Source organism: Myotis lucifugus, unplaced genomic scaffold (assembly GCF_000147115.1).
Source record: "Myotis lucifugus unplaced genomic scaffold, Myoluc2.0 scaffold_11, whole genome shotgun sequence".
Lineage (NCBI taxonomy): Eukaryota > Metazoa > Chordata > Mammalia > Chiroptera > Vespertilionidae > Myotis > Myotis lucifugus.
The window spans coordinates 1,005,987-1,021,180 of NW_005871059.1; the positions used below are offsets into that span (position 1 = coordinate 1,005,987).

Sequence of the window (15,194 nt, forward strand, 5' to 3'; positions counted from 1 at the left end):
ATGTAGTAATGCTCTCTAGAGTTACACCTTCTTATCCCACAGGCAAGAAAGAAAAATGTTTGGCACAATCTATCATCACAAAAAAATCTAACTGGCCACCAGGTAAGCAGCTAAAAAATCATTCTTGTAAACTTAGGAAGGCCTAGATCAGTGATTCCCAAAGTGGGTGCTACCGCCCCCTGGTGGGCGCTGCAGCGGATCCAGGGGGGCGGTGATGGCCACAGGTGCATTTGGGGGCGATGAGTAACTGCTATTAAAATTTTAAAAAAATTAATTTCCAGGGGCCGAGTAATATTTTTTCTGGAAAGGGGGCGGTAGGCCAAATAAGTTTGGGAACCACTGGCCTAGATCATTCACTATAAGTAGTTGAAGAAGAGAAAACAAAGGGTAAAAAATATCAGAGATGATCCCAAAGTAATGATGATCCAGGCAAGGATTATTCACTGATATTCAGAGCACTGCAAGGTGGGGGGAGGGAGGGGAATGGACAGGATGTTCACAAAGGAACCACACACCAGCCCAAAGATGCCTGACTGATCCAAGTGTACCTGACTTCAGGAACATTGGTGAGCTCCGGTTACCATCTTACCCAAGAGATCAGATGGTACGACAAGTTGACATCCTCCACCTCTGGATGTGATACAACATCAAGCATGCGATGCCACCAATGAAGTATTCTTGCCAAAGGCTGTTAACCTGCATCTAACAACAAGCTTCTAGATCTAACAATTTTCAGGCAGTGAGGCGTAAGTTAACCCCGTAAAGAAACAGACAATCCCAGAGTGCAGGACGTTCTACACCACAACCAGCAAGTCTGAAGAAGAACTTGATAGTAGAATATGTTATGAAATCATTGCTAAATTTCTTAGGTATGATCATAGTATTGTTATGTAAAAGAATGGCCCTATTCTTGGCAGATACATGATGAAATATGTAGAGTTAAAATGTCAAGATGTGTGTAATTTTCAAATGGTGCAGCAAAAGTTTACCTAATGTAATATATATATACACACACACACACATATTTGGAAGAGGTAATAAAAAAGCAAGTGGCATATTTAGAACATATAGGTGTTGATTTTATCATTCTCCTAACCAGCAGGTTTGAAAATTTTCAAAATAAAAAGTTGAGAGAGAACCTGGAAGAGAGAGAAGGAAAAAAAAAAAAGAAAAAAACAGGAAAGAAAAAAAAAAAAGCCAGATCAGATAATATCACACTTCCCTTTTTTATAATCACCTCACCATTCATATTCAGGTCAGCTTCACTGTGTGCCTTTTCATTCAGTATGGTTTTATTTTTGCCACTTTAATAAATTTCATGTGTGCTCATTCAAACTGATGTAGCCAGCCGTCTCGGTTTCTTTGCTGTCTGACATCAAAACCAAACTTTAAACAAAGCTCCAACAGCAGGCTCTGTAGAAGTGGACCAGGTAGGTAGGTATGAAGCCAAAGATATCATCTCAAAACCTCCTGAAATTGACACCTAGTTCCCTATCTAGATGGTTTTTAAGCTGGTAAGACTGGATCAAAGGCTGTGGGTGGGCATTCTCTGGGGCTTTGATCTTTTCCCAGGACAGCACTGGCTCTCTCTACCTGCACTGGGTGTTGATAGAGGAATGACAGGTACACGATGGTCAGAGAGAACATGGAGTTTTTAGAGGCTCTTTCCACATGGAGTGTGCTGAGCCTGAGTTCTGGTGCAGAGAGCAGCTTGGCATAAGCTGCAGAACAGCCATTCTGAGTTCAATTGTAATGCCTGCAAGCTCCGGACAATGGACAATGTGGGAATCACTACAGTAGGTCCTTGGGTTACGTAGGAGATCCTTTCCGATTTTCGCAGTAAGGACCCACCTATGTCACTCACATGGAGCACATCCACAGCAGAAAAGAAGTGAAACAGTAAAAAATAATTAAAAGAAAGATAACAATCCCTGACCTTTACTTGTGGTAAATAAATAATAAAAACATAAAGCACATATGTACATACGTCAAAATGACGGAACTTTTTTTTTTAAATAAATAAATGGGAGGTGGCGATGTAACCACAAAACGATGTCGAGTCCAACGTAACCGAAGGACTGACTGTACTGGGGTGCCTTTAACTTGGAGAGGACCATAAGGGGCCTAGACTCAGAGAGAGTAGGGATGAACCTGGCTCTCCTGCATATTAGCTGCACAGCTCCAGAGCAGTGTTTCTCAGTGGGGGCACAGTGGTCACCGGGCCCTATGCTGGGGACAACTCTTCGCTGCGCAGGACGGACATAGCACTGCAGCGTTAACCATCTCTGTCCCACTTCCAAGCTCACCACATGCCAACCCTGCCTCCAGTCTTTGAAAGGAGAACAGACACCCCACACTCTCAAACGCCCCCTGCCTTAGACATAGGCTAAATTCTCTGAGCCTCAGATTTTATCTGGGGAGGATACCTGTTCCACCACCCGAGTGGTGGTTAGGGAGGAGCAAATGTGCCACATCTCCTATACAAGTGATATCATAATACGCATTGACGTGGGCAGCCTGCCAGTCAGAGGCAGAGCTGTGGGGCAGGACCAACCGCCTGGCTCCCAAGTGGGTTCTATTGCACAGTGTTAGCTGTCCAACAGCTACTCATTCTGAAAATGTTTCACCTCTGTAAGTGGGAAATTTTGGTTTATAAGTGTTGCTACAGATAAAAACCACACCACAGTGGGAAAGAATTTAGTATGAAAGCTGATGGCAGCCAAGTGGGCCATGGGAACTGACAAGCAGGATGGCAGTCTCAAAGTAGCTTCCAAGAAATCTGGTTTAGGATGGCGCCAAAACGAACCTGGAATGAGCACCAAATTCTTCAAGGATCAAGAGAATCAAGTGACAGAACACCATCCCAGAACAGAGCAGGGAACAGCAAGCACAGCCTGACTTACAAAATGGCGACTGCTCGGTAATTTACAGTCTTCAGCAACACTCCTGGAAAGGACTCTAGGAGGCTGGGCAGGGCTGCTGCACACAACCTCGCATAGAAGTGGAACTGTAGGCCTTGGAGCCGCTCGCTGGGTGATTCGGTTGCAGAGGGGCGGCAGATCGCCTCGGGAGAACTCTGATGCTTCTCCAGAGATTCTCAACTCTCCCTCACGGAGCATTCTGGCTCTCATTGTGTTGCCTTCATGCCTTACAATTTATGTAAAAATGCTCCTGTGCCCTTAGAACCGATTTGGTTTCTGGGTTACAAAACTGCTTGTTCTTGTTCTTTTTTTTGTAGTTGTGTTTTTTATTTTTGTAACACAAAAGAGAGAGAAAGGAGGCAAAGGACTGGGGCCCAACCAGGCCCCACAACAGCTTCTGAGGCACGTCTGTGCGCTTTTGTTTTGTAAAGACAATTTCAGGTCTGTTTCAGGAAAACTCCCTGGACTGTCAATCTCAGTGCAAAGACCTTAAAATGAAAACTTCCCATCTGTTTGCCACCCAGGGGTCCAACAAGAGATATAAAACAAACCTGTTTATAAAATGCCCCCCTTAACACAAGGCTCTACAGATGCATTAACACACAGAACCTTCCAGGAATCAAGTTGGCTGAGACTTCACAAAATCAAAAACATCAAAAAACATTTCCAACTGTAAAAATGCTGGCTTTAAAGAAAAAGGACTTAATGCCCTGGCCAGTGTGGCTTGGTTGGTTGGAGCATTGTCCTGTACACCTAAAGGTTGCAGTTTCAATCCCGGTCAGGGCACATAGCCAGGTTGTGGTTCCATCCCAGTCAGGGTGCATACGGGAGGCAGTAGATCGATGTTTTTTCCACATCAATGTTTCTCTCTCTCTCCCTTCCTCTATCAAAAATCAATAATAATAATAATAATAATAATAATAATAATAAAAAGACTTAACATAAAGAGGACCACAAAATGCACAGGTGAGGTCTCCCCAACACCTGCCTCTTTTTTTCTGTTCTGAACAGACTCATGGACTGGAGCAGACACGCAGTCTCTTGGGGGAAGGCTCAAGTCTCTGGGGGAACAGGGCCAGGCTCACAGCCCGCCTGCCAGCCGGGTTTCTTTCTGGCTGACCTCTGCCAGTGTCTGAGATTCCGCCCCTAATACGGCGCCAAACACACCTCGTCCAGCACCCCCCATGCCACGGCCTTTCTGCTGCTTCTGCTGCTGCAGGTCACCACGGCCATGACCCTTGGCACCACCTCTTCTTTGACCATGTCAATGATCTCATTGGGGATGTGCAGGTACTTAATGGTGCTGCCTCGAATGTAGCACTGGAGCATCTGCCAGAACTTGTCCTGTCCCTAGATGTGCAGATTACCTCGTGCAGGTTGATGTTCATCCAGTTCTCACAGCTTACCAGGTGCTCCCCGTTTTTAAGCTCCACTAACATGGGGTGATTCTGAGCCGTCTTCAGCAGTGACAACGGGAGCATGGTGGCGGCAGGGACCTGGCCTGACGGTCACTTCCACCACGGCCTCCTCCGTTCATGCGCCCTGCTTGTTCTTATTCTTTTTTTTTTTTCAATTTATGTTTTATTTATTTTTCTATTTTTTTTTATTGTCTAAAGTTTTACATGCCTCCTTTTTCCCCGGTTGACCCCCCCCTCCCCCCGACAAAAAAAAGGAACTTTTACCATTTGCAACAACATGGATGGAACTGGAGAGCATTTTGCTAAGCGAAAGAAGCCAGTCGGAGAAAGATACATATCACATGATCTCACTCATATAATGGGATATAATGATCAACATAATTTGATGAACAAGAATAGATCCAGAGACAAATGTTCTTATTCTTTATCTCTGTTCCTCTCCACTCCCTTCCCCGTCCCACCCCCCAACACATTGCTAACTTTGTTTTGCTGATCTAATTTCTCCTTTATCATTCACTTTTAAATAAGGACTAGGAAATGCTGACTGGGCAGAAAGTCTGACCCTCTTTAAGGCCAAGGCCTCAGGAATTAACAGGGAAATGAGGGAGGCCACCAGAGGCTGAGCAGGGAAAGGGTACAAGTCTTAAAGAGCACAAGTGAAAGCAGACAACCACTCTATGTTATCAGAACTCCTGAAAGAGCATGGAAATGACCCACACATTATCCACACATTATCCACACATTATTAGAAAGGGGGTTCTGAGAAACAAGTAGCTGTAAATGTGTGATTTTCCTTTAGATTCATTAAAATATTTAGCGCCAAAGTGGTATTTTTATAGTCTCACTTGACTCTGCTTACTATTCAGCTTTGGTAGTTTCTCCAGATTCTATTCATTGTAAAAACAGCAGACTGTTTTTAGTCCCTAAATCTCTGGGGTAGGCCATCTGAAATGAGATCTTTTATCCTTCTCTTCTCCCACTTTACAGAATGCATTTTCATAGCATTCTTTGCAAGAAGCAAGATTATCAGAAAAAGGCCCTAACTGGTTTGGCTCGGTGGATAGAGCGTCGGCCTGCGGATGCAGGGGTCCCGGGTTCGATTCCGGTCAAGGGCATGTACCTTGGTTGCGGGCACATCCCCAGTAGGGGGTGTGCCGGAAGCAGCTGATCGATGTTTCTCTCTCATTGATGTTTCTAACTCTCCATTCCTCTCCCTTCCTCTCTGTAGAAAATCAATAAAATATATTTAAAAAAAAAAAAAAAGATTATCAGAAAAAGAAAAATGAAGGGGAGGAAAGTCTAAAGAATCTCATACCAAAGCGTTTGGTAGGAAAACATTTATGTCCGCAAGCACACACCACACCCTTTCTGGGAAGATATTACTGGTCTTGAAGCTGGGTTAGTGGATCCCAAAATATACCACACAAACAGCACAGTTACCCTCCCAAAATAGGCCCTATAATTAAAGCCTTTTCAAGTGGATTGTCCTATATCACAACCTGACATATGTTGCTTTAATCTCCCTGCTTCAGCAAATGTAGCCATACTGGGTACAGAGGCTCTAAAAACTACTTGCATTTAAGCCAGACTGTGGTATCACCAGGAAAATGATGCAAATATACAGCCCCATGTACCAAAATACCAATCTCAATCATCTGTAATGAGACCTCCCTCCGCCCTAAGCACATTTTTATCTCACCAGAATCGCTACCCCTGATTCAGAAGAAAGGACTACCCCAGACAAAATGCCGTTTCATCTCAGAGGTCATCTAGAGACAAACATATCTGAAGAAGCTGGGGTTGAAATTTAAAATATAAGACAATCTCTTTTGTGTGAATGCTGGGATCATGTTGTGTGAGTCTCACTTTTAGCTTTAGTTGCCAATCTTCAGTATAAGTCTTCAGGCACCCATCTGTCTGAATTCCTTACACCATTTTGTGCTTGAAGTCAGAGTTAATGTAAGAGATAGCTTCTTAGGAGCCCTTTCAGACCTATTATTCTTTAAATAAATGTTTTAATGTTTTATATATATGTGTAAAAATAAATATCAAAATATTTTAAAATTTAAACCTTCAAAATAATGAGTACTTTAGACATTAAGTTTTTTTGTTACTTCTATATCAGGTTTCTCAGCCTTGGGATTATTGTTATTTTGAGCTGGATCACTCTGTGTGTGCGGCGCTGTCCTCCCCATTGTAGGATATTTAGCAGCCTCCTTGGCCTCCACCCACTAGAAGCCAGTAGCACACACCCTTTCTTCCCCAGTTGTAACAATAAAACATGTCTTCAGACATTGCCATATGCCCTCTGGGAGGACAAAATTGACCTGGATTGAGAACCACTGTCCTCTTTATGTATTTAGAAACCTCCCCCGGCATGGCCAAGAAAAGGAAATCTAGATTTTTCAAGGCATCCACAAGTTTTAGTTTTAAGAATTTCAAACTTCCTATGACTCATAATGAAGAATCAGGATCTATGATACATTACTACCTGAGAGATTTATAAACAGCACTACTGTCTCAAAATAAGGGTGGCCTGGCTTCATTTCAGTCATTTAATAGGATAACTCTGCTATCCGATATCCTGGATTGCTAGCCCCCCTACTTTTAGGTGCTCCATTCTTAGAAGACTACTTTTAAGATACTTACCAGGCACTCCGGACTGATTATGAAGGAAGAGGATTAGGGTTGGGGGTCTATTAACATCACCTACAGAATCAATGGCACACTGAACTCCAGGGTCAGCCCACTCCAGGGGCAGCATTCTAAAGCTGGGCCAGGTGTAAGCAAGCACATGGTAAAGCAGGTGCTTCCTCAAGGAGAGTTGCAGGGTGGGGAGAGATAGGAAAATAGCTTCAGAAGACAAAGAGCCAATGAATGGGAGGTGGGAGGTTCAGCTGAGAAGAAAAGGCAAATGAGGAAGGAGATTGTCCTTAAATATCTGGTGGGCTGATGTGGGAAAGTGGGTGGACTTGTTTCCGTCTGCTTAGAAAGTGATAAGAATGGTAGGTAATTCAGTAGATGCTTACCACAGGCCTTCCAGGGGCTGGGCACTGCCCAGGCACTGAGGCGACAGGACGGACGAAGACGCAGTCTCTGTCCCATGGAGTGCACACTGTAGTCCATAGAAGGACTGGATCTCTTCCCCTCCCACCACCTTCCCTCTTTCTACTAGTATGTTAACAATTTGAGCCAAATGCCCACGTATTTGTCTACCTGCTTGTGTTTTTTTTCCCATTTTAAAAGTTAAGGTTTAATTAACATACAGTAAAATTCAGCCCTTTAATCGTACAGTTCTGTAAGTTTTCACAAACTCATATAGTTGCATAAATACCATCACAATAAAAATCAAGAACAATTTTCCTCATCCCTTAAAATTTCCCTATGCCCCAATTGTTTTTTAAATTGGAGCAAATGGCTTGGGGCAATAGCAGGCTCATCTCTGAGAGAATGTGAACTTCCCTCTACTGGATACTGTGGAAGAGACTTGTTCAGCTGGTGGGAGATTGGGCCAGACAAACCCTGAGGCCGGGTCCATCCCTCTGATTCTGTGAAATTGGACACCTGATCTTAAACATTACCCATCTGCAGTGATACGGTTGATTTTCCCCAATCACAGGTAAAGGCCCACCCCAGAGCCATATTCTTTTAGTCAAAGCTCAATAAAATTGGCCCAATAATTGGATCTCTATGAAAGCTACATAATAAGCATAGACAAAAAAAAAAAAAAATCAAGACAGGTTTGGAAATGAAAGCCTGAATGTGGCAATTGAGGTCCAAACCAAGGATACCATCTACTCCCAACCCTTCCTTTTCTTCTTGGTATTTTGGTTTAAAAAAACATTAACTCCAAAACTGAACCAAGCTCACACAATGTGACCACACTTGGCTCTAAAGGTGGCAGGAAGGGAAGTTAAATTAGCCAAGTTTGTCTAAGAATGGATTGACAGGGTTAAAGACAAATGTCTCAGGGGTTCCCACAGCTTGTTACGGAGGAGGGACTGTGGTGACCAAATCTGATGTGCCCTGTGACAGCAAATGGGGCGTGACCAACCCATCCCCAGCAGCCCTTCCACTGGGAGATATGAACACCTTTGGCTGGCTTGACCTCAATGACAAATGTCCAGTTTCCAAACAAGCCTGTTCTGTTATCAAGAATAACTGCTTTATTGAACACCTACTATGTTACAGCCCTACCTAGCTCCTTTTATTCTCACAACCACTTTATGAGGTAGGTAATATTATAAGCCTCCTTTTTACAGACAAGGAAACTAAGGCCCAAAGAGGTTATGTAACTACCAGTCAGTGTAGAACTTTTTATTATTGCTAGCAAGGTCTTCTGGGTGGTTGCTGAACTTAATGTCTTGGTCTCTCAGGCCTCTACTATGCTTGTTTTGTAGGCTGGCTCCCAGGCATGCTGGATTCCCCAAGCAGCCAATTGCCTGTTCTCTCTCATTTCAACCTAGAGGCCATAAGGATCTCTCTGCTTTAGACTTTTTATTTTATTTCACTCTTTCGGTCTGCAAGTTTATTACTCTTGTGTTCTACAGGTGGCTTAGAACATAAGCTAAACTGTCAAGAGTATTCCTTACCCTGCATCCAGAAGCTTCCCTAAACCTAGACTCCTCATTACATCTTAGAAAATCCCATGTTGTTTAATAACATCAGCAATAACAAGGAAAAAAGTCATACTGTCAGAAAACACCAACTGAATGTCACATTTAATTATGAAATTGCATTTTGTCTGAGTTTAGTGCAGATTTAAAATGCACAGAACAAGACAATGGCTTCCCTTTGTGAACACCATTTTACAAAAAAGGGCATTAGAAAACAATGCAGTGACACTTACCAAAATTTCCCCCAACTATCACAAACTTTATATACACCACATGTCTTCTAATACCGCTGCTGGGGTGGTCCTGAAAAACAATACCACAACAGAAGGATAGATGGATCATTAAAGACATAATTTAATATATGTAAATATTGTGTTTTTCTCCTGGATACCACACGTCTTCCTGTTTTGGGCTCTCATCAATGTACCAAACCCTTACTGTCAGATTCCTCTTTGTTTTCACAGGAAGATAAAACTAACTTACAAATCAATGCAGCATTATCCTATATAATCCTGTATTAGTGATGGCGAACCTTTTGAGCTCGGCGTGTCAGCATTTTGAAAAACCATAACTTAACTCTGGTGCTGTGTCACATATAGAAATTTTTTGATCTTTGCAACCACAGTAAAACAAAGATTTATATTTTTGATATTTATATGCCATTTAACAAAGAAAAATCAACCAAAAAAATGAGTTCGCGTGTCAGAGGTTCGCCATCACTGTCCTATATAATCCTATATAATCAAGAGCTAATATGCTAATTAGACCAGATAGCAGACGACCTTCCGGAATGACCATTGGGCGGGGGGCAGGGCCATGAGGCAGCTGGGGCTGCGAAGGCCTACCCTTGCATGATTTTCGTTCGTTGAGCCTCTAGTAACAAATAAATAAAAATCTGGACAATGAAGCAAGCCAGAAACTATGCTTATAAATACTTTATTTGAATGTTTAGCCTTTTAAAAGAATTGAATGCAAAAATATCCAAAGTTGATATTTCAACTATATTTTCTCCCCAAGCCAATTCCTCTTTCCTATTTCTTTCAGTAACACATTCCTGTCTCCTTTACTGGCTTTGAAACCTGATCTTTCTTTTCTAGACTTCATTTTATTATGAAAAATAGGAATCATCATACTGACCTCCCAGGGTTGTTATGAGGATTAAATGATATAAATTGAATGACATTAAATGACATAGAAAGGCTTAAAACAGCACCTGGTCCACAGTAAATGCGGGTGAATGTGAAAACCAATTTTCATTCTCCTAGTCACGCAGGCCTGAAAGCTACCGTGGCCTTCCTCACCTTCACGGTAAACCCTGGCCTAAGCCTGCCCTTCCAGGCCTCCAGGCGTGCTGCACTCAAGGCCTCCCCATTCTCACGCTGGGATTATGCTCTGCTCTCTCTGGTTGGCATTAGTCCTGGCAGAAACTGATCACTGGCCTCCTATTTCTTCCCTTCCAATCCCACACTCCTGGTTCTGCAAAGCACCCTTCCTAAACACCACGTAAGGCCTCAGTGGAAACACCTTCCACTGCTTCCTGTCACCTGCACCTTTATCTGTGACAGTGTGTTAGCCCAGTGCCGCACTCACCTCGGCTTTATCTCCACATCTCCCCACCGAATGCTTTGGCATCCAGTCACCTGTCCCTGCCTGAGCCTTTTGGCATGCCAGTTCCCTAGTTCCCCGAATGTCTTCTGTCCCATGAGTGCTGGTAGGAGGCCCAGACATTCACTCCCTAAGGCAGGGACTCTAACTTTCTGTGCCCTAACAATCTAGAGATATGTTTCTCAGAATAATGTTTCTAAATGCTTGAAATTAGCACATGAAATGCAAAGAAGTATATTGATATACAGTTATCAAAATTGTTATGTGCTTCTTTTGATGTTTAAATAAATTCCAGTAAAAGTCTAAAAACAGCTAATTTTGAAGTACTGTTGGGGTGATATTTCAGGATATCTTTAAGTATAATGTAATATGAAAATACTCATAATTTCTATTGGAAACAAATAGTAATGCCACTTTCATAATAGAAGAAAATGTTAGATTTCAGTTAAAGAGTTAATGAAAATAAAGAGACAATTTTTCCCCATCCAAGTTCACAGACCCCCTGAGTTCCATCCATGGACTCAGGTCAAGCATCCCGACTTTAAGGCTAAGCCAAATGTTCATCTTCTTGAGCTCTTTCTACCTTGATTTTCCCAATTTGATATTACCTTACCCTCTTTGTTTTTCTCTTTTTAAAAATTTTGTATTATTGATATACTTTAAATGTACTTACTGTTTCCTACTTTTCAAGTTGTAAGTCTTTTAAGGTGTAAGGGAAGGCCCTATGCTTTTCCATTTTTTAATTCCTCTCATGGCTAACAATGCGTGGCCTCACAGCAGGCACAGTAGGAAGGCATTAGGCAGCACTGCTTGAATTAATCTGTGAATAACAGTGCAATCTTGCTTATGCTACACAGACTCAGCTAATATTAATATTATCTTATCTCTCTTTGGCAGTATAGGAGGTCCTAAATATGTAGATGGGGCACCTAAACATTCCATGTTTAGAGTATAACGTACTGGAATTAGGCAACAAAATGCTCTTGTCCTTTACTTTTCCTCTTTAGAGAGTCAATGCTTAGTCAATGCTGCTGACTGACAGATCTGGGAACAGACCAGCTCCTCAATCATTCTTCTGATACAGGGGCTGCCTGTCTGATGCACAATTCCTGCCTTTGTGGAGCTCCAAGTCGAGCAGCTTTCCTGGGCTAGTTTGAGAATCTCTCAACCTTTCAGGCGTTTGCAAAGACAACAATAGCTGGTGATTTCCTAAGTACACGTGCCTTTATGAGTCAGGTAGGCAGGGCCAGTTAAGAGTCGCCATGGCTTCCCATTGGTCTACATACTAGTATGTGAGCCCCTGGTTCCAGGGTAGGCGGTTCCAGTAGATGGAGCAGTGAAATTCCATCTCCTCTCCTGAGTGATGCTGTCTTTGCATATGAGGTTGGAGATGGCAACCCCACCAAAGTGCCCATCTCAGCATTGTCTACTAAGCACCTGGCTGAATAGTTCACTGTGAACTCCACTGAGTCTATAATGGATCAACCTCATGATAGATATCAGTCCTTCAGTCTATCAGTTTTTTTCCTAAATAGCTGCAGCTCAGGACTCCTGTGTGTCTTTGCCAAGAAAAACAAAAATATAACAGACTAGTTCATCCTTTTCAAATGAAGAGAGAATAATGATAGTCTCCACTGAAACCATTCATAAGGGCACTGTGACCATTTGCTTTGGCAGAAATTCACCACTGGCAGCATTTTCAAGCCCTACATCATGTCAAGTGACTCTTATGATAAGTGGGGTGTAGTCTCCCATCCCAGTAACCAAGACTAATGAGATCTCCATTCAGAGAACAAAGGCTGGACTTGGCACACAGTTTTATTCTTAAAGACATTTAAATGCATTTCATTTGAATTTGTTCCTTTTGAGACACACTAGATATGTGGTACTAAATAAAAATGATAATGGAGAGGGTAGCATGACTGCTTTACCTTCTGTTTCAGGAATTATGATGTATTCATCCTCATAAATAAATAATAAGATGTTTAAAGGGGCTCCCACACAACACATTGCACTGTATGTACTATTTGCTTTTAATACATATCATAGACTACTGTGTGGCTCCCGGTTTAAAGGGAACATTCTCAATACACACTGAGAACAAGTTTTCTTGAATACAAGTCCCATGTGCATGGGGCCATTCTCTCTTCCTTTTCCTAACAGATGCTCCATATTCCTTCAGGCACAGTGTCTCATGGACAGGTGACAGCAGCCCCAGCTGGAGGGTGGGGACCTGAGTAGTCGAAGGCTGTATAGTGTGCCAACAAGAAACATCAGCATCACCTGGGACCATCTGAGAAACGTCAGTTCTGAGGCCCCACCCCAAACCTACTGAATCATAACCTATTTTACAAGATCCCCATTTCATCTGTGTGCACACTAACGTTTGAGATTCACTGATCTAAGAGAAACCCCTTTCCAGTGATGGGTTTAAGAATTGGCATGTGACCTAATTCAGGACACTGAGATGTGAAAAAGTTTTTTCGGGAGCATCTCCTCATTCTTCTGGGAGAAATTCCCTCCTCTGACTGTTGGGTGGGAAGTGACACCTAGGACTTCCACAGCTACCTTTCTCCCACCTAAAGAGGAAGGGAAGAGACAGAAAAACCACAGGGACGCATAGTAGGGCTGATTGCATTAGGTCAACCCTGAAGTCTGTGGAATCACCCAACTGCCAGTAAATTTCTTATTGTTCAGGCCTCCTGGAGTGGAGTTTTCAATGATCTACAGCTGGAAAACACCCCAAAATAAAGCATTATTAAGAGAACAGAATGCCCAGGCACTGGGCTCAGCCACATGCTGAAGAGTTCAGACAAGTCAGTGCATCGAGGGACCAGAGCGACAGTTTAGAGCCTTGTTTTTGTTGGGGGAACTGACCCAGTTAGTATTTCCGGTTCTGACAACCATTGTTAACTTTGCCCATTTCCAAAAGTTTTCCAAACTGGCCAGTCTAAATTATCAACCAGACAAAGTGCTCAACACTTTCCACATTATTTTAACCAGAGTGATCAACAGTTGCCTTCCCCAGAAGTCACACGGATGTCATTTCCTGCAAAGACAATGGGAGACTAATTGCTCAGCCTCACACTCTAATAGGGAAGACAACCTGTGACATGTAATTACTGGAGGGTAAATAACGAAAAGCTTGAGGCTCTCAGAATCTGTTCTGGATCCACTCCAAAAACTTGGGGAAAAGGAAAAAAAAAGAGAGAGAGAGAGAGAGAGAGAGAGAGAGAGAGAGAGAGAGAGAGTCAGCTGATCTAAGAAAAGATTTGAGGGGCTAGCAGTTTAGGTAACCACCCATACCATTTTTACACATCATTGGTACTTATTAAAGACCTATCTAAGGGAAACTAAATAGACCTACTATTATATAAAACCGTATATGGCTTTGGTGTAATTTTGCTTCATATATAGGAGTGATGTCATCAAGGAAAACTGGTGTCTAAATGGACATAATCTCTTTAGTGAGTCATGGCTTCTCAGCCACAACAGGATATTTTGGGGGATGGGCTTGTGTTGGCTCGATGAAGAATGTGCTATCATGAAGTGGACGTTAGTTGGTTTTCTACAGAATATTCCTTAAATTCTATTATCTAAGGTCTCTTTTTCTCTCCAAACCTTTTTGCTTTATCTTCCTTGGTACCTCATACACTGTCACAGCTCCAACCATCATTCCTTGTCATGAGTTTCAAACCATCCCTAGATCTATTGCCCACACTCCCAGTTCCTCTGCTGCCCCTAGATAGAAAGTACCCTGCGGACGAGCACTTTGATTTGGACACTGCTCTATTCCCAACGCTTAGCACAGTGGCTGGCACTGAGTATTACATGTTTGTTGAATGAAGAAGTTAAAGGCCTCACACAGAGTCTTAAGATGTTTCACAGAATTTCCTGCCATCACCCTCTAACTGGCCTGACTCAGTTCTCTCCTTTACTCCCTCTATTGACACAAATGAATGCTCTGGATTACAGCACTGGTCATGTGAGTTCTAGAATGTCTCAACTGAGAATGACTTACCAGCCCAGCCCTGAATATTTCCGGGTGAGAAACCGGTCCCACCAAGGCCAGAAAACTTGTCTAAGGTCTTAGGATTAGTGGGCAGCAGAGGCAGGGTTATAACTCAGGCTGCTGACTCAGTGGCTCTTGCTAACATGTGACCGATTAGTTCAAAACCTTTAATACAGCGGTTCTCAACCTGTGGGTCGCCAACCTGTGGGTCGTGACCCCTTTGGGGGTCGAACGACCCTTTCACAGGGGTCGCCTAAGACCATCGGAAAACACATATATAATTACATATTGTTTTTGTGATTAATCACTATGCTTTAATTATGTTCAATTTGTAACAATGAAAATACATCCTGCATATCAGATATTTACATTACGATTCATAACAGTAGCAAAATGACAGTTATGAAGTAGCAACAAAAATAATTTTATGGTTGGGGGTCACCACAACATGAGGAACTGTATTAAAGGGTTGCGGCATTAGGAAGGTTGAGAACCACTGTTTATATATGTGTTTTCCGATGGTCTTAGGCGACCTCTGTGAAAGGGTCGTTCGACTCCCAAAGAGGTCTCGACCCACAGGTTGAGAACCGCTGCTTTAATACTTTTTCAGCAGAACCTAGTA

General features: G+C 42.7%; 1 protein-coding gene and 1 pseudogene across 5 annotated transcripts in view; both read right to left on the reverse strand.

Moving 5' to 3' along the window:
- The window catches only part of FYN (FYN proto-oncogene, Src family tyrosine kinase), a 175,146-nt gene that overhangs the window by 98,941 nt on the left and 61,011 nt on the right, over positions 1-15,194 (reverse strand). For 4 of the 5 annotated variants that reach the window (XM_023750140.1, XM_014451805.1, XM_014451803.1 and 1 more), the window contains exon 2: positions 9,189-9,258. The exons of the other annotated variant lie outside the window; for it this stretch is intronic. The gene's annotated coding sequence lies outside the window, so the exon portion shown is untranslated. The remainder of the gene's footprint in view (positions 1-9,188; positions 9,259-15,194) is intronic. 5 annotated transcript variants of the gene reach the window in all.
- Positions 3,935-4,535, reverse strand: LOC102433732 (annotated as a pseudogene).